This window comes from Aegilops tauschii, chromosome 3, assembly GCF_002575655.3.
Source record: "Aegilops tauschii subsp. strangulata cultivar AL8/78 chromosome 3, Aet v6.0, whole genome shotgun sequence".
NCBI classification, from domain to species: Eukaryota; Viridiplantae; Streptophyta; class Magnoliopsida; order Poales; family Poaceae; genus Aegilops; species Aegilops tauschii.
Window position 1 is genome coordinate 452,252,642 of NC_053037.3, and position 18,739 is coordinate 452,271,380.

The window sequence follows — 18,739 nt, forward strand, 5'->3', positions numbered from 1 at the left end:
AACGGATCTTATCTTTAATTGCCGTCCCGAGAATCGAGGCGCCTCGGGGGCGAGATAATCACGCCGTGACCCCCTCGTTTCTCGCGCCCACTTATGAGCTTCACCTTATAAGTAGCCCGGCCCATGAGCCTCTGGTCACTCGTCGCCTCTATCTTCTTCCTCCTCTCGCCTACTGTGCTATCGCCCGAGCTCCGCCGCCGCCGCCGCGGATCTCCTTGTCCTCACCAACTCCGGCCGCTGCATCAACCTGTCGTGTCCAGAGAAAACGTCGGCGACCTCCGCGACTCACCAGCACCCATAAGCCCTCGCCACTCCATAGAGTAGATCCACATTAGGTTCTTTGCTGTTCTTCCCGTATTCTTCGCCGTTCCTCGCGAGTTCTCGGTAGATTTCATTTTTACCACCTTTCTTGATCTTTAGACTGTATAGAACTGTTGCGGTAGTTGTTTCACGCCCGTTTCCAATGTACATAGATCCCTTCTCATTGCATAAAGGCTCCGTTCGAACTTATGAACTTCTTCTGCGTCTGTTTTAGGTCTAGAGACTTTCCCTTTCCAGTCGATCGTTTGATCCAGAATAATTACTATGATGTGTGAAACTTGTTTGCACCACACTTAGTCAAAAATTGCGTCTGTTTAGTTATGCCGGCTCATATCTCCGGCTTAAAGAGGTCACACGCCGTAGAATTTTCCGGCTTATTCATAATAGGGCTTTAGACCACCACATTTACTGACGATGCCCTCAGCGGCTTAAATAACCCGATGCATTTAGCCATATGTCATTAGGCCCCTTCATAAGCCGCCACTTTAAACATTGAACTGTAAACTTCCTCCGGCTTATAATTGAACCGGACATTTCCTTTTATCATAGGCTTCCGTCTTTCACCATGCCTCCCAAAGCTCCGAAGGCACCCATCACGTGCAACTGGTTGAGATCCACTGTTACTGACGAAACCTTAGCGGACTTCGTGAAGACGGGTTATCTGCCCAAGAAAGATGTCATGTCCTACCGTGCCCCTGACCCGTCAGAGGAGAGACCGCAACCACGGGATGGGGAGGTGGTGATATTTGCGGATCACATGAGCCGGGGCTTCGCACCGCCCGGCTCAAAGTTCTTTAGAGATGTGCTGAATTTCTTTGATCTGCGGCCACAAGACATAGGACCCAACTCTGTGTCAAACATATGCAACTTCCAAGTATTCTGCGAAGTCTATCTTGGAGAAGAGCCCAGCCTGCTGCTCTTTAGAGAGCTCTTTTATCTGAACCGCCAGAACGAGTGTGCCAACGGGCCGAGTTTGGAACTTGGTGGAATCTCCATTCAACGACGGAGGGACTGCCTTTTTCCTTACGCTGAGCCGCCAAGCCACCCAAAAGACTGGAACCAGACGTGGTTCTACTGCCAGGACATCTCTCCGGCTGACGAGAGCCTCCTGCCCGGCTTTCGTGCCGTGCGTCTGGAACCAAATCACCCACTGCCAGACAAACTATCTCAGGCGGAGCGTCAACCTCTGATCCCCACCATCAACAAGATCAAGGCTCTCCTGGGCAACGGCCTCAACGGCATTGATCTGGTCCGGGTCTGGATCTCCTGGCGGGTAATCCCCTTAAGCCGCCGCCCCGGCTTAATGTGTGATTACACGGGCCGGAAAGATGACCCTCTGCGACACAGCCGCAATGATCTACCTGAAGACGTTGTTGACGACATGACCAAGGCCATCTTAAGTGAGAGCTTGACAGACTGCGGGAGGACTGGCTTAAGCCCCTTCTGCAAGACTAACCCGGCCCCAGCGGTAAGCCACTGATCTGAACATCTTATTTTCTCCTTAGATAGCCTTCATCTGAACCTTAAGAAGTCTTCATTGTATTTTTCAGGCTGATGATAAATTCTGGAAGGTCAAGTACGACCATGAGGCGGCTAAAAAAGCCAGAAAGGCTAAGAAAACCGCCAGGAGAGCCGCTCCCCGCAAGAAAGGAAGCAGGCCTACTGCCTCAGAGCTGCTTCAACTAAGTGACAGCTCCGAGTCAGAGGTAACCCCTGAATCTGTAAGCTCTTGTCTTTGTTTCCGCTTTTCTGCCGTCTTTTGGCCACCTTACTAACTTGACTATCCACAGGATGACACCGGAGCAAGTAACCCGGTGACTGAAGAGGTAATCACACTTTCCTCCGACTCGGAGCCCTTGCCAAGGCTGAAAGTCCGAAGAGTAACCCGGAAAGTAAGATTTTCACATCCTTTAGCTTATCAAGATCCTCAATTTCTTTTGAAGCAACAGATTCATGAGAGCCTGCGGCACACCCGGACCAACAAAGATGCAGACCTCTCCTCCGGCTTACCTGAAGCGTCGAGGAAGCGCCGGACCGAGGTTAACTCCAACTTATATCCTTTTCATCCTTTGGCGGGTGTTACACGTCAACCGCTCAATTCTTCTGATTCAAACTATCAGGAAACTTCACCTTCCTCTAGTGACTCGATGCAATCGAACCTGCCGGCTTTCAAGACCGTACCCGGGTAATGATGATCATCTCTTGTTGTGCTTATCTTTGCTCATGCTTTTGTACTAACCTTTTGTTCTTTCAGTGCCCAGGCAGAGCTCAGTAAAAGAGCGAAGAAGAATAAGTCGGTCGAAGAGCCGGTCTTGCCTGAGCCGGAGGTTTCAGTCCAAGAGCCGCCAGCTGCCTCTGCTCCTGAAGCCACCACTCCAACCGACGAGCCAGCCATGGAGACTTCCACCAACCCGGACATCTCCAGCCCGGCTCAGCCGGCCGATGACCCGGACGTGGTAATCACCCGGACGGAGTTTGTCGAGCCGGGGAGACCCACTGCGCTGGCTAAGTGCTCTGCGAAGGAAGAGTTGCTAGAGCGCCGCCGGGCCAAGCTGGACATCACCAACTACGCCAACCTGAGCATTGGAGAGATCATCTCCGGCTATGTCAATCAAGTGCACAGCAGCCGGGATTTGGAGATTGACATGGTGAAGCAGATACAGCAGAAGTCTGAGGTACCACTCTACTGCTTACTGCATAATCATCTTTACCATACTAGCCCCCAAGTCTACGACTTATGATAGAATATGTTGTAGACTTAGTTTCCGGCTTACTTCCATGAACCGGTAATTTGTAGATAGAAACTTTCGACATGCATTAGCCCCCAAGTGCCAAGTGTCTTTGCTTGGAAAGTGCTTGGGACTTTAAAATTGCATAATAATTGTTCATACTATAACCCGGAAATTGTGCAGGCTGCTTGCAAAAAATTTGAGGCTGATATCTCTGAGCTGAAGAACCGCCTGAAGACTCAGGAAACTGAGACCCGGAAGGCCAACGCCAAATTTGAGTCCAGTATTGCTGCTCAAGAGAAGCTGAAGAAGAAGTTCGAGGCTGAAAGGAAAACTTGGGTCGAAGAGAAAGCTGCTCTGGTAAGCCGGGCCGAACAGGCGGAGAAGACTCTGACGGAGAGAACCACCGAACTCTCCGGTTTAAAGCGCCACGTGTCACAGATGGTCACCGTAATCTTCGGTAAGTCATTCCGCCAGCACTTGACAAGTTTATAGTCTTTATGTCTCACAACTCCCATCATTGCCAGCGGCTTATCTTACTTTGTTAAACAGGTCCCAGAAGCGCCAACCTCAATCAAAATGTGCTGACCAAGTTGAAGGCCATGTACACTCTGGTGGAGCAACTCTACACCGGGTCACAGCGCGCCTTGGCCGTGGTGGCCCTATCCAATGAGGTCCCGACTCACCTGGCAGACGTGCTTCGCCGGCTTGCCGTTCTTCCTCAGCGTTTTCAAGAGCTGCGGCGAGCTTCTGCAAGAGCCGGAGTCATAGCTGCTCTGAGCCGGGCCAAGGCTTTCCTTCCAGAGCTAGACCCGGCGGACATTGCACTTGGTTACCCCAGCCTGAAGGAAGACGGCACCCCCTTCGACCAAAAGGACTTTGCTGCCTGTGTGAAGATCGTGCGCCCGGTGGCCACCCTGATCGGGAATGACACCGATCTGACCAAGTACCAGCCGGGTTACGACGCAGAGAATCAGAGGATCCCCACTCCGCGTTATGAAGCCGTCAGCTTGGTCCCACCGACTCATAAGCACACCTTTGCCCCGGAAATTGACCCGGCCGGGTTAATTGACGAGGAAGCTCAATTTGAAGCTTTGAGCGGCATTGACTGGAAATCGTCAACCTTCCAGGTCTTGGGAACAGTCGGAGGAGCGGAGAGGGATGAGCCGGAAGCTTCAACCCGGCAAGCATCTTGACTCTTTAGGCGGCTTGTTAAACAATGCTTCACCCTTTTGGACTCGGGGAGTCTTGTAATAGAGTAGGACCAACATTTTAACTTTGTCGTGCCATCGTGCACGTGTTGAATGCTTAACTCCATTGAAGTTGCCTCCTTATATTCATCCAGGTCATAATTGATCATTTATTTTCCTTAAGCTTAAATAGCTGTCTTTAACTATCCTGCATAAAAAAACAAGTCACAAGTCTCTAGGCGGCTTACCGCACTGAGAAATCATAGTCTCATATATATAACCTGGAATATGAATCTAAGTCACCAAAGACTGGTCCTCAATTATGTCCTTGATATAACCGTAATAACATACTTACAGGCCTTCAAGTCCGCTTCCGGTTTATATAACCCGGATAATACGGTTGGTACCTCAACTCCGGTTTACCTGTCTTGATAATGCTGATTGTGTGTGACTATCCTTGTGAATCGAAGTTAAGTCGGCGGAATAAGAACCGCCGTGTACACTGTTGATACAACCAGAAGAACTTGTTGTAAATCAGAGAATCAAAACGTAGGGGCTTCCGGTTCGAATACGACCAGAGACCCGTCCCAAAGGGGTTAAGCTAATATTCGAGTGCGATCATATAGCCCCCAGTGGGTTTGGCGATGCCGATCAAGAGGGTACCGACAGCTATGTTCTCTTTGGTTCGAATACGACCCATGTTTGAACAGGAAGCCCCCAAGTGACCTTAAGAGTTGTTTAACGACGCTGATTCGAATACGATCCACGTCGGCTCCCAAAGGGGGTTGAGCTATGATTCAAATATGATCAAAGAAAACTCCCCAATGAGCTCGGCACTTTGCCAATCAAGTGGGTATCGACAGCTGTGTTCTCTTTGGTTCGAATACGACCTATGTTTGAACAGGAAGCCCCCAAGTGATTATATTGCGTACGGCTAGATTCGAATACGATCATAAGCCGGATCCACCTCCAAGTTACCATGTGATCTTGTAATGGAAACAACACATTTACCTTTGGAGGAGAAAAAGGACAGAGGTCCTGCTTTATTGCTTATCATAATATATACATGGCTTATAGAAATATGTACATTATGAGAGCCGGTGGCTCAAGTGTAATAAGGCCGAAGCTGAGCTATGTTCCACGGCCGACGGGTCTCCTCCTCCGACTTGCGTGAATCTTTGTGCTCCCGAATGTCAATGAGGTAATATGACCCGTTGTGCAAGTTCTTGCTGACCACAAAGGGTCCTTCCCAAGGCGGGGATAGCTTGTGCGCATCTGTTTGATCTTGGATGAGCCGGAGCACCAAATCACCTTCCTGGAAGACCCGGGACTTAACCCGGCGACTGTGATAACGGCGCAGATCTTGTTGGTAAATCGCTGATCGAGCTGCTGCCACATCACGCTGTTCGTCCAACAAGTCAAGATCATCTTGGTGCGCCTGTTCATTATCCGCCTCAACATAAGCCGCCACTCGAGGCGAGTCATGACGGATGTCACTGGGGAGGACTGCTTCCGCTCCATAAACCATGAAGAAAGGCGTAAAACCCGTAGACCTGTTAGGAGTAGTATTGATGCTCCATAACACGGAGGGTAACTCCTCCACCCAACAACCCGGCGTCCATTGCAAAGGGACCAAAAGCCGGTCCTTGATGCCTTTCAGAATCTCCTAATTAGCCCTCTCAGCTTGACCATTGGATTGAGGGTGAGCCACTGATGAAACATCAAGTCGAATATGCTCTCGTTGACAAAACTCCTCCATGGCGCCCTTGGATAGATTGGTACCATTGTCAGTTATAATGCTGTGTGGAAAGCCAAAGCGAAAGATCACCCTTTTCATGAACTGAACCGCCGTGGCTGCGTCACACTTGCTAACTGGCTCTGCTTCAACCCACTTTGTGAATTTGTCAACTGCCACCAAGAGGTGGGTCTTCTTATCCTTGGACCTTTTAAAAGGCCCAACCATATCAAGCCCCGAGACCGCAAAGGGCCAAGTAATTGGGATCATCCTCAGCTCCTGAGCCGTCACATGAGCCCGTCGCGAGAACCTTTGGCAACCATCACATTTACTGACCAAGTCCTCCGCATCAGCATGAGCCGTCAGCCAATAAAAACCATGACGAAAAGCCTTGGCCACAAGGGATTTTGAGCCGGCATGATGGCCACAATCCCCTTCATGAATCTCACGCAAGATCTCCTGACCTTCCTCAGGGGAGACACAATGCTGGAATGCTCCCGTAACACTGCGGCGATGGAGCTCACCATTGATAACAACCATTGACTTAGACCGCCGGGTTATTTGTCTGGCCAAAGTTTCATCCTCAGGTAAATCTCCCCGGGTCATGTAAGCCAGATAGGGCACTGTCTAGTCCAGGATGATGTGGAGAGCCGCCACCAGCCGTGCCTCCGGGTCAGGGACAGCCAAGTCTTGCTCTGTAGGCAACTTAACAGAAGGGTTATGCAGGACGTCCAGGAAAATATTGGGCGGCACCGGTTTTCGCTGAGAGCCCAGCCGGCTTAAAGCATCAGCCGCCTCGTTCTTCCTGCGATCGATGTGCTCTACCTGATAACCCTGAAAGTGCCCAGCAATGGCATCAACTTCACGACGATAAGCCATCATGAGAGGATCCTTGGAGTCCCACTTTCCTGATACTTGTTGAGCCACCAAATCTGAGTCGCCGAAGCACCTTACCCGGCTCAAGCTCATCTCCTTAGCCATCCGAAGTCCGTGGAGCAAGGCCTCGTACTCAGCCGCATTGTTAGTGCAAGGAAACATCAACTGCAGCACATAATGGAACTTGTCACCCTTAGGGGAAGCCAACACGACTCCAGTCCCCGAGCCCTCCAATTGCCTGGACCCATCGAAGTGAATAGTCCAATATGTGTTATCCGGCTTTTGTTCGGGCACTTGTAACTCTGTCCAATCGTTGATGAAATCCACCAAGGCTTGAGATTTAACAGCAGTGCGTGGGATGTATTTCAGACCATGAGGTCCGAGCTCTATAGCCCACTTAGCCACTCTCCCCGTGGCCTCTCTGTTTTGAATGATATCTCCAAGGGGGGCAGAACTGACCACAGTGATGGGGTGACCCTGGAAATAATGCTTAAGCTTCCGGCTTGCCATGAACACACCATAAACAAGCTTCTGCCAATGTGGATACCGCCGTTTGGACTCGATGAGCACTTCGCTGACGTAATAAACCGGCCGCTGAACCGGATGCTCCTTACCCTCTTCCTTGCGCTCCACCACCACAGCCACACTGACGGCCCGTGTGTTAGCAGCCACATATAGCAATAAAGGCTCCTTGTCAATCGGAGCAGCAAGGACTGGGGGCTCTGCTAGCTTTCTCTTCAAATCCTCAAAAGCAGTATTAGCAGCATCATTCCAGACAAAGTCATCAGTTTTCTTCATCAACTGGTACAATGGCATGGCCTTCTCACCCAAACGGCTTATAAACCGGCTTAAAGCAGCAATACGACCCACCAGGCGCTGGACGTCGTTTATACACGCCGGCTTAGCCAGAGAGGTGATTGCCTTGATCTTCTCCGGGTTAGCTTCAATGCCTTTGTTAGAAACCAAGAAACCCAAGAGCTTGCCTGCAGGAACACCAAAAACACACTTGGCCGGGTTAAGCATCATCTTGTAGACCCGGAGATTATCAAAGGTTTCCCTCAGATCATCTATGAAAGTTTCCTTCTCCCTGGACTTAACCACAATATCATCCACATAGGCATGAACATTGCGCCCAATCTGGTTATGAAGACAGTTCTGCACGCATTGCTGATAAGTCGCCTGTGCACTCTTGAGTCCAAAAGGCATTGACACATAGCAGAAGGCTCCAAAGGGAGTGATGAACGCCGTCTTCTCCTGGTCCTTAAATGCCATTTTAATCTGATGGTATCCAGAATAAGCATCCAAGAAACTTAAGCGCTCGCAACCCGCCGTAGCATCAATGATTTGATCAATACGGGGAAGGGCAAAAGGATCAGCCGGACATGCCTTGTTTAAGTCCGTGTAGTCCACACACATCCGCCAGGTGCCATTCTTCTTGAGCACGAGCACCGGGTTAGCTAACCACTCTGGGTGAAAGACTTCAACAATAAACCCGGCCGCCAAGAGCCGGGCCACCTCTTCACCAATGGCTTTCCGCCTCTCTTCATTAAACCGCCGAAGGAATTGCCTGACCGGCTTAAATTTCGGATCAACATTGAGAGTGTGCTCAGCGAGTTCTCTAGGTACACATGGCATGTCAGAAGGTTTCCATGCAAAAATGTCCCTATTCTCACGGATGAACTCGATGAGCGCGCTTTCCTATTTTGGATCCAGATTGGCACTGATGCTAAACTGCTGAGATGAATCACCTGGAACGAAATCAACAAGTTTAGTCTCATCAGTCGACTTAAATTTCATTGCCGGCTCATGCTCCGTAGTCGGCTTTTTCAGAGAGGTCATATCTGTTGGGTCAACATTGTCCGTGTAAAATTTCAACTCCTCTGTTGCACAAACAGATTCTGCATAAGCTGCATCGCCTTCCTCACACTCCAAGGCCACCTTCCGGCTGCCATGAACCGTAATGGTCCCATTGTGACCCGGCATCTTGAGCTGTAAATACACGTAACACGGCCGTGCCATGAACTTGGCGTAAGCCGGCCGCCCAAATATGGCATGATACGAACTTCTTATCTTGACCACCTCAAAGGTCAATTTTTCCACCCTGTAGTTGTACTCGTCTCCAAAGGCCACTTCCAACTTGATCTTGCCAACTGGATAAGCCGACTTACCAGGCACCACACCATGGAAATAGTGTTTGACTGGCTGAGGTCCTTATCAATCAACCCCATACGACGGAAAGTCTCATAATAGAGGATGTTGATGCTGCTGCCTCCATCCATGAGCACCTTAGTGAACTTATATCCTCCCACCTGAGGAGCCACCACCAAGGCCAAGTGACCCGGATTATCAACCCAGGGAGGGTGATCCTCCCTACTCCACATGATAGGCTGCTCAGACCATCTTAAATAGCGTGGAACCGCCGGCTCAACAGCATTCACAGCCCTCTTATGAAGCTTCTGATCTCGCTTACATAGACTGGTGGTAAATACATGATACTGTCCACCGTTAAGCTATTTTGGATTGTTCTAATAACCCCCTGCTGCTGTTGATGACCCTGGCCAGACTCCTGATTAAAGCCCCCTTGACCGTTCTGTGGATTAGAACTTGAGCCGTCGCCCGGGCCATGAAAACCGCCAGCGCCTGAGCCGCCGCCCGGGCCATTGTTGCCATTAAAGGCATTGGAATTCTTAAAGGCCTTCATGATTGCGCAATCCTTCCATAGATGAGTAGCTGGCTTCTCCCTAGAGCCATGCCTTGGACAAGGCTCATTCAACAGCTGCTCCAGCGTCGGGCCTGACCCGCCAGCTCGGGGAGGTGGCCTCCCCTTGCGTCGCTGGTTATTACCCTGTGAGCTGGCGTTGGCCACGAACTCTAGGCTGCCGTCGGCCTTACGCTTGCCACCTCCTTGGTTCCCCGGGTTATGCTGAGGACCCTTGCCATTGCCATTCTTCTTTCCCTTCCCTGTCCTTTCATCATCTGAAGCGGGGTCCTTGGTACTATCAGAGTCGGCGTACTTGACGAGAGCCGCCATCAGCGTACCCATATCATTGCAGTCGCGCTTAAGCCGCCCGAGTTTCATCTTCAGGGGCAGGAAACGACAATTCTGCTCCAGCATTAAGACTGCAGAGCCGGCATCCATCTTATCAGATGAATGTATGATCTCTTTGACCCGGCGAACCCAATGTGTCATAGACTCACCCTCCTGCTGTTTACAGTTAGTCAAATCCACAATTGACATAGACTGCCTACAGGTATCCTTGAAGTTTTGGATGAACCGGGCTTTCAGCTCAGCCCAAGACCTGATGGAATTCGGTGGTAGCCCTTTCAACCAAGTGCGGGCGGTCCCATCTAACATCTTGGTGAAGTACTTGGCCATCGCCGCTTCACTGACCTCCAGCAATTCCATGGCCATCTCGTAACTCTCGATCCAGGCTCCGGGTTGTAAATTAGCCGTGTAATTAGGCACCTTCCTAGGCCCTTTGAAATCCTTGGGTAGACGCTCATTGTGGAGAGCCGGCACTAAACAAGGGACACCTCCAGTCCTCGTAGGGATACCCACATCGATGGACGTCGTCGGATAAGCCGGGGGAGTCTGGTAAGCCGTCAACTGAGGCACCTGCTCCGCCTCTTGCCGCGCTCTGTCTTGGTCTGTTGCATGAAAGGCCCCGTTATGAGCCGGGCCATGGCCAGGGGGCAAGTCATGCCGTCGGACATTACTTGAGCCGGTCGCTGAAGCCATGTGTCTTCTATAACTCGGGCTCCGGCCCGGACGAGGGGTTGAATGTATCCTGTCCCGGCTGTAAGAGTACGCCTCTTGCTACGCCAGTGCTGTCTGAAGGAGTTCTCTGACCCGGCAGGTTTCAACAGCCGTTGGAGAGTCGCCGTCAATTGGGAGAGCCGCCAGCCGTGCTGCTACGGTGACCATGTTTTCCAGCGGGTTAGCATAATGACCCGGTGGTATTGGCACATACTGAGGCGGAGCAGGGTTCACCCGGGGAGGCCCCATCACTTGTGGCTGAATAGGTGTCCCAGCCCCGGGCACTATGACCCCCGGCGGGTTACTAGACCCTGCACCTGGCATGTTGAAGAGGTTTCGAGGATCGTAGACCGGAGGGAGTCGAGATTGGGACTTTTGATGCCTCCTTCTCATGACCTCATTGGACGCGTTCTGATCCATCGTGAGCCGGAAGGACTGCGCCTGAATCAACTGAGTCTGGGTGTCGAGAGCCGCCCTCTCCGCAGCCATCCTGATCCCTTCCGCCGCTAGATCCTCCTTGGCTTTCACTAGGTCTAACTTTAACTGCGCCACCTCCGCGTCATGCTGAGCTTGATCCGCCGGGTCAACCGTGGCGGTCAACAGGGCTGTCATCTTGTCCGTGAGATCCATCAGCACCTGAGCCGGCGAGGGCACCGGGTTTCCCGCCCCAGCAGCAGGGTTCTGAACAGGCTGTGCACCGGCCATGAAGATTCCAACCCGGCTCGGCGGCTCAAACGGGTCCGGAATACTGTCACCATCGGAACAACCCCTGAGCCTGCCATCTTGAAGTTGATACAACGAGTTTGACTCATCTGTGGACGACTCGCCGTCAGAGCCGGCGTCCGTCTCATCACCAGATCTAGATCCATCAGAGAGCCCTCCATGGATACATCCCACAAAAGCATGCTTCAAGGCAGGTAGGGCCCGGGCCGGCCGTGCGCGCTGAGCCGTCTCGATGAGATCGGCGCAGAGATCCGGCTCAGGGCCCGGCTCACCAGTCTTGCCAATGAAAACATGAATTCCGCCGAAGGGGACCCGGTACCCGTACTCAATTGAGCCGGCGTCGGGGCCCCAGTTTGCATCGTCGATGTAGAGCTTGCCGCGACGACTCTTGGTCATCCGGCCCACAGCGTATCCCTTGAGCCCTTCGAAGCTGCCCTTCAAGAACTCAAATCCACCGTGCGCTGGCCCCACGGTGGGCGCCAACTGTCGTGGAATTGTCACGGCAGATGTCCTCGAGCTAGGACTTAGTCGTGGAGCCATCGCAGCTAGGAAGCTTGAAGGGGTTAAACAGGACAAGGAACACGAGGGTTATACTGGTTGGCCCCTTACGGTGAAGGTAAAAGCCTATGTCCAGTTGAGGTGGTATTGATTAGGGTTTCGATGACCAGGGAGCTTAACTGCTATGCCTGGCTCTCGATGAGATCTTACTTGTCCTGAACCGCCGCCGGGTCGTCCCTTTATATAGAGAGGTTGACGCCCAGCGGCTCTCAGAGTTCCGGCCGGCTCATAACAGTGTCCGGCTCGGACTCTTATCTATTCTTGCCTTACACTACAAGTTTTACCCTAACGGCGGCTAATGCTACGGGCCTTAAGCCATCTCCGGGTCTTGGGCCCGTTATTGACCCGCCGTCTTCATCTTTGGTACCGGGCTTCGCGTAGTAACCATCATGGGTAACCCGGCCCCTCCTGGGCGGGTGACTCCAACGGTTATATCCTCAACAGGACTGCTCATCCGGTGTGCCCTGAGAACGAGATATGTGCAGCTCCTATCGGGATTTGTCGGCACATTCGGGCGGCTTTGCTGGTCTTGTTTTACCATTGTCGAAATGTCTTGTAAACCGGGATTCCGAGACTGATCGGGTCTTTCCGGGAGAAGGTTTATCCTTCGTTGACCGTGAGAGCTTATGATGGGCTAAGTTGGGACACCCCTGCAGGGTATTATCTTTCGAAAGCCGTGCCCGCGGTTATGAGGCAGATGGGAATTTGTTAATGTCCGGTTGTAGAGAACTTGTCACTTGACCCAATTAAAATACATCAACTGCGTGTGTAGCCGTGATGGTCTCTTCTCGGCGGAGTCCGGGAAGTGAACACGGTTTGAGTTATGAATGACGTAAGTAGGAGTTCAGGATCACTTCTTGGTCATTGCTAGATGACGACCGTTCCGTTGCTTCTCTTCTCGCTCTCAGTTGCGTATGTTAGCCACCTTATATGCTTATTGCCGCTGCAGCTCCACCTCATTACACCATCCTTCCCTATAAGCTTAAATAGTCTTGATCTCGCGGGTGTGAGATTGCTGAGTCCTCGTGACTCACAGATTCTACCAAAACAGTTGCAGGTGCCGACGATGCCAGTGCAGATGATGGGATCGATCTCAAGTGGGAGTTCGATGAGGAACGTGGTCATTACTATGTGTCTTTTCCTGATGATCAGTAGTGGAGCCCAGTTGGGACGATCGGTGTTGAGGATATAAACCTTAGAGTCACCCGCCCGGTGGGGCCGGGTTACTCATAAGGGTCATCACCTGAAACCCGGCGCCAAGCTTGAAGGCGGTGGGCCAAAGATGGGCTTAAGACCCAGAGATGGCTCAAGGCCCGTAGTTACAACCGTCATTATGGTAGAACTTGCAGTGTAAGGCAAGAATAGTTGAGAGTCCGAGCCGGACACTCTTATGAGCCGGCCGGGACTCTGAGAGCTGCTGGGCGTCAACCTCTCTATATAAAGGGACGACCCAGCAGCGGTTTAGGGGCAAGAAAGATCTCGTCGAGAGCCAGGCATAGCAGTTAAGCTCCCTGGTCATCGAAACTCTAATCAATACCACCTCAACTGGACATAGGCTTTTACCTTCACCGTAAGGGGCCGAACCAGTATAAACCCTCATGTTCCTTGTCCCACTTAACCCCCTCAAGCTTCCTAGCGGCGATGGCTCCACGACTAAGTCCTAGCTTGAGGACATCTGCCATGACAATTCCACGACAGTTGCCGCCCACCGTGGGGCCAGCGCATAGTGGATTTGAGTTCTTGAAGGGCAGCTTCGAAGGGCTCAAGGGATACGCTGTGGGCCGGATGACCAAGAGTCGTCGCGGCAAGCTCTACATCGACGATGCAAACTGGGGCTCCGACGTCGGCTCAATTGAGTACGGATACCGGGTCCCCTTCGGCGGAATTCATGTTTTCATTGGCAAGATTGGTGAGCCGGGCCCTGAGCCGGATCTCTGCGCCGATCTCATCGAGACGGCTCAGCGCGCACGACCCGCCCGGGCCCTGCCTGCCTTGAAGCATGCTTTTGTGGGATGTATCCGTGGAGGGCTCTCTGATGGATCTGGATCTGGTGATGAGACGGCCGCCGGCTCTGACGGCAAGTCGTCTACAGATGAGTCAAACTCGTTGTATCAACTTCAAGATGGAAGGCTCATGGGGTGTTCCGATGGTGACAGTATTCCAGACCCGTTTGAGCCGCCGAGCCGGGTTGGAATCTTCATGGCCGGTGCGCAGCCTGTACAGAACCCTGCTGCTGGGGCGGGAAACCCGGTGCCCTCGCTGGCTCAGGTGCTGATGGATCTCACGGACAAGATGACGGCCCTGTTGACCGCCGAGGTGGACCCGGCGGATCAAGCTCAGCATGACGCGGAGGTGGCGCAGTTAAAGTTAGATCTAGTGAAAGCCAAGGAGGATCTGGCAGCGGAAGGGATCAGGATGGCTGCGGAAAGGGCGGCTCTCGACGCCCAAACTCAGTTGATTCAGGCGCAGTCCTTCCGGCTCACGATGGATCAGAACGCGTCCAATGAGGTCATGAGAAGGAGGCATCAAAAGGCCCAATCTCGACTCCCTCCGGTCTACGATCCTCAAAACCTCTTCAACACGCCAGGTGCAGGGTCTAGTAACCCGCCAGGGATCATAGTGCCTGGGTCTGGGACCCCTGTTCAGCCACAAGTGATGGGGCCTCCCCGGGTGAACCCTGCCTCGCCTCAGTATGTGCCAATACCACTGGGTCATTATGCTAACCCGCTGGAGAACATGGTCGCCGCAGCAGCACGGCTGGCGGCCCTCCCAATCGACGGTGACTCTCCAACGGCTATTGAAACCCGCCGGGTCAGAGAACTCCTTCAGACAGTGCTGGCGCAGCAAGAGGCGTACTCTTACAGCCGGGACAGGATCCACTTGACCCCTCGCCCAGGCCGGAGCCCAAGTTATAGCAGACACATGGTCTCAGCGACCGGCTCAAGTAATGTCCGACGCCATGACCCGCCCCCTGGCCATGGCCCGGCTCATAACAGAGCCTTTCACGCAGCAGACCAAGACAGAGCGCGGCAAGAGGCGGAGCAGGTTCCTCAGTTGACGGCTTACCAAACTCCCCCGGCTTATCCGACGACTTCCGTCGACGTGGGTATCCCTACGAGGACTGGAGGTGTCCCTTGTTTGGTGCCAGCTCTCCGCAATGAACGTCTACCCAAGGACTTCAAAGGCCCTAGGAAGGTGCCTAATTACACGGCTGACTTACAACCCGGAGCCTGGATCGAAAGTTACGAGATGGCCATGGAACAGCTGGAGGTCAGTGAAGCGGCGATGGCCAAGTACTTCACCATGATGCTAGATGGGACTGCCCGCACTTGGTTGAAAGGGCTACCGCCGAATTCCATCGGATCTTGGGCTGAGCTGAAGGCCCGGTTCATACAAAACTTCAAAGACACCTACAGGCAGTCTATGTCAATAGTGGATTTGACTAACTGTAAAAGCAGTTTAGCGGTGGACAGTATCATGTATTTACCACCAGTCTGTGTAAGCGAGATCAGAAGCTTCATAAGAGGGCTGTGAATGCTGTTGAGCCGGCGATTCCACGCTACTTAAGATGGTCTGAGCAGCCTATCGTGTGGAGTAGGGAGGATCACCCCCCCGGTGGATAATCCGGGTCACTTGGCCTTGGTGGTGGCTCCTCAGGTGGGAGGATATAAGTTCACTAAGGTGCTCATGGATGGAGGCAGCAGCATCAACATCCTCTATTATAAGACTTTCCGTCGTATGGGGTTGATTGATAAGAACCTCAGCCAGTCAAACACTATTTTCCATGGTGTGGTACCTGGTAAGTTGGCTTATCCAGTCGGCAAGATCGAGTTGGAAGTGGCCTTTGGAGACGAGCACAACTACAGGGTGGAAAAATTGACCTTTGAGGTGGTCAAGATAAGAAGCCCGTATCATGCCATATTTGGGCGGCCGGCTTACGCCAAGTTAATGGCACGGCCTTGTTACGTATATTTACAGCTCAAGATGCCGGGTCTCAATGGGACCATTACGGTTCATGGCAGCCGGAAGGTGGCCTTGGAGTGTGAGGAAGGCGATGTAGCTTATGCAGAATCTGTTTGTGCAACAGAGGAGTTAAAAGTTTACAAGGACAATGTTGACCCAACAGATATGACCTCTCTGAAAAAGCCGACTACGGAGCATGAGCCGGCAATGAAATTTAAGTCGGCTGATGAGACTAAACTTGTTGATTTCGATCCAGGTGATTCATCTCAGCAGTTTAGCATCAGTGCCAATCTGGATCCAAAATAGGAAAGCGCGCTCATCGAGTTCATCCGTGAGAATAGGGACATTTTTGCATGGAAACCTTCTGACATGCCAGGTGTACCTAGAGAACTCGCTGAGCACACTCTCAATGTTGATCCGAAATTTAAGCCGGTCAGGCAATTCCTTTGGCGGTTTAATGAAGAGAGGCGGAAAGCTATTAGTGAAGAGGTGGCCCGGCTCTTGGCGGCCGGGTTTATTGTTGAAGTCTTTCACCCAGAGTGGTTAGCTAACCCGGTGCTCAGGCTCAAGAAGAATGGCACCTGGCGGATGTGTGTGGACTACACGGACTTAAACAAGGCGTGTCCGGCTGATCCTTTTGCCCTTCCCCGTATTGATCAAATCATTGATGCTACGGCGGGTTGTGAGCGCTTAAGTTTCTTGGATGCTTATTCTGGATATCATCAGATTAAAATGGCAGTTAAGGACCAGGAGAAGACGGTGTTCATCACTCCCTTTGGAGCCTTCTGCTATGTGTCTATGCCCTTTGGACTCAAGAGTGCATAGGCGACTTACCAGCGTTGCGTGCAGAACTGTCTTCATAACCAGATTGGGCGCAATGTTCATGCTTATGTGGATGATATTGTGGTTAAATCCAGGAAGGAGGAAACCTTGATAGATGATCTGAGGGAAACCTTTGATAATCTCCGGGTCTACAAGATGATGCTTAACCCGGCCAAGTGTGTTTTTGGTGTTCCTGCAGGCAAGCTCTTGGGTTTTTTGGTTTCTAACAGAGGCATTGAAGCTAACCCGGAGAAGATCAAGGCCATCACCTCCCTGGCTAAGCCGGCGTGTATAAACGACGTCCAGCGCTTGGCGGGTCGTATCGCTGCTTTAAGCCGGTTTATAAGCCGTTTGGGTGAGAAGGCCATGCCGTTATATCAGTTGATGAAGAAAACTGATGACTTTGTCTGGAATGATGCAGCTAATACTGCTTTTGAGGATTTGAAGAGGCAGCTGGCAGAGCCCCCAGTCCTTGCTGCTCCGGTTGACAAGAAGCCTTTATTGCTGTATGTGGCTGCTAACACGCGAGCCGTCAGTGTGGCTGTGGTGGTGGAGCACAAGGAAGAGGGTAATGAGCATCCGGTTCAGCGGCCGGTTTATTACGTCAGCGAAGTGCTCATCGAGTCCAAACAGCGGTATCCACATTGGCAGAAGCTTGTTTATGGTGTGTTCATGGCAAGCCGGAAGCTTAGGCATTATTTCCAGGGTCACCCCATCACTGTGGTCAGTTCTGCCCCCCTTGGAGATATCATTCAAAACAGAGAGGCCACGGGGAGAGTGGCTAAGTGGGCTATAGAGCTCGGACCTCATGGTCTGAAATACATCCCACGCACTGCTGTTAAATCTCAAGCCTTGGTGGATTTCATCAACGATTGGACAGAGTTACAAGTGCCCGAACAAAAGCCGGATAACACATATTGGACTATTCGCTTCGATGGGTCCAGGCAATTGGAGGGCTCGGGGGCTGGAGTCGTGTTGGCTTCCCCTAAGGGTGACAAGTTCCATTATGTGCTGCAGTTGATGTTTCCTTGCACTAACAATGCGGCTGAGTACGAGGCCTTGCTCCACGGACTTCGGATGGCTAGGGAGATGAGCTTGAGCCGGGTAAGGTGCTTCGGCGACTCAGATTTGGTGGCTCAACAAGTATCAGGAAAGTGGGACTCCAAGGACCCTCTCATGACGGCTTATCGCCGTGAAGTTGATGCCATTGCTAGGCACTTTCAGGGTTATCAGGTAGAGCACATCGATCGCAGGAAGAACGAGGCGGCTGATGCTTTAAGCCGGCTGGGCTCTCAGCGAAAACCGGTGCCGCCCAATATTTTCCTGGACGTCCTGCATAACCCTTCTGTTAAGTTGCCTACAGAGGAAGACTTGGCTGTCCCTGACCCGGAGGCACGGCTGGTGGCGGCTCTCCACATCATCCCGGACTGGACAGTGCCCTATCTGGCTTACATGACCCCGGGAGATTTACCTGAGGATGAAACTTTGGCCAGACAAATAACCCGGCGGTCTAAGTCAATGGTTGTTATCAATGGTGAGCTGCATCGCCGCAGTGTTACGGGAGCGTTCCAGCGTTGTGTCTCCCCTGAGGAAGGTCAGGAGATCTTGCGTGAGATTCATGAAGGGGATTGTGGCCATCATGCCGGCTCAAAATCCCTTGTGGCCAAGGCTTTTCGTCATGGTTTTTTATTGGCTGACGGCTCATGCTGATGCGGAGGACTTGGTCAGTAAATGTGATGGTTGCCAAAGGTTCTCGCGACGGGCTCATGTGCCGGCTCAGGAGCTGAGGATGATCCCAATTACTTGGCCCTTTGCGGTTTGGGGGCTTGATATGGTTGGGCCTTTTAAAAGGTCCAAGGATAAGAAGACCCACCTCTTGGTGGCAGTTGACAAATTCACAAAGTGGGTTGAAGCAGAGCCAGTTAGCAAGTGTGACGCAGCCACGGCGGTTCAGTTCATGAAAAGGGTGATCTTTCGCTTTGGCTTTCCACACAGCATTATAACTGACAATGGTACCAATCTATCCAAGGGCGCCATGGAGGAGTTTTGTCAACGAGAGCATATT